This window comes from Austrofundulus limnaeus, unplaced genomic scaffold (genome assembly GCF_001266775.1).
Source record: "Austrofundulus limnaeus strain Quisiro unplaced genomic scaffold, Austrofundulus_limnaeus-1.0 Scaffold12, whole genome shotgun sequence".
NCBI classification, from domain to species: Eukaryota; Metazoa; Chordata; class Actinopteri; order Cyprinodontiformes; family Rivulidae; genus Austrofundulus; species Austrofundulus limnaeus.
The window spans coordinates 1,695,341-1,696,864 of record NW_013952414.1 but is presented as its reverse complement, the minus strand read 5'-3'; the positions used below and the strand labels follow the sequence as shown (position 1 = coordinate 1,696,864).

The 1,524-nt window shown below is 47.3% G+C and overlaps 1 protein-coding gene across 1 annotated transcript in view; it reads left to right on the top strand.

The window, feature by feature from the left end:
• vipr1b (vasoactive intestinal peptide receptor 1b) overlaps positions 1 to 1,524 on the top strand; it is a gene marked incomplete at its 5' end in the record, with an annotated part of 33,901 nt that overhangs the window by 1,792 nt on the left and 30,585 nt on the right.

Sequence of the window (1,524 nt, the reverse complement as noted above, 5' to 3'; positions counted from 1 at the left end):
CAATTGCACCATCCCACCCTCATCCTCATCCCCACTCAATCAAAGACATACAAGGACGCCACATTTCACTTATACCCCCGATACACACTCAATACCCCACAGGTCCAGGACATGTACCCACCCCCTATTGGAGGCAGCACACACCCAAACCCAGGCGGTAGACCCAATCATTCTGAGGTGGAGAGGAGCAGATAGCCAAGGCCTATGGCATATGACATTAGCTCTAATGCAGGGGGGTCAAACTCCTTTTCACTGAGGACCCTGAGCATGATGTTGACCCTCAGAGGACCAGGTGTAACTAACTTTGATGTTTCACACACAGCTGTTGATCGATGTTGCCGCAGCGGCTCAGGTTTCTGTTTTAAAGATCACCAGCTTTCAGAATCAGAATCTTTATTGTCATTCACACACAACATCAATATGCAGTGTAGAACTAAATTTGCAGTTTAGAACATCCGTCCGGAGAAACAAACACACATGACAAACATGGGGGAACGAATGTCCAGGGTCTTTYGCAACTTAGTGCGCTACCTTTGCAGTTTAGAATACACACACAATAGAAAGGGTGAGTTAAAAAATGAGCTTTGATCTTGTGTTTTGTACAGAAACACACAAACATACGCTCAAAAAAACTACTCTGCATAGAGCAAGAGCAAGTCAGCTTGGGGGGCGGGGGGCTTAGGTCAGATAACACATAAAGGGGAGGTAAAATGGGGCAGGTTCAGAGGAGTAGGTGACATTGAGTGAGGGGGGGGTCCATGCTAGACCCAACCCTGGGCCCATCCAGAGTCCAGTGTCACATGATGTTATTGTCTCTACTCAGTTCGTTAGAGTTCAGAGTTTTCCTCCTCCTCAGCCATTTTGGGGTCAGGGTGGAGTCCAACACAAGTGATGGGGGTGGGAGCGAATCCAGCTCTTTGTTGACATTCCATCCTGGGGAGGTTGAGATAAACACTGCTATCAAGGCTGTGCCACTGGGAGCCAGATAGATAAATCAATTATTTTGGAACAAAGTAGCCTTGAAATTCCTGCTGCTTTTTAAAGTGTCTTAACTGCAACTCTGAAGTGGCAAAAAAAAAAAAGCCAATCAGCCGAATTTGGGGTCATTCCTCACCTCTCACCGTCTGAAGCTCACCCAGATGCCATAGGGTCACTCCTGAGCTGTGATCCTCGTCAGAATCACATCCAGTTTGCGAATTTTTCCCACAGCTGAGAGTCTGTGTGCTACCAGCCTGGCAGAATCCTTCAAGTACACCTGACAGCTCTTCAAAGGCCCGATCCACTGTCAGGGTCGCTTTCACTTTTCAATAAATCTGGAACCCTCCTCCGCCGATCAGCAGGAATCCAGTTAGCATAATTCAATTATATATAGATCTTCCATGTCTTCGATGGAAAGTGGTACTGGCATATCAGATTCCAACCCTAGGAATCAGACAAGTCGAGCAGCAACCATTTCACCCAGATGGCCACGTTCCCCTCGTTCCAAGTGTGGAAAAAAATTGTGTGTGTGTGTGTGGGTGGGGG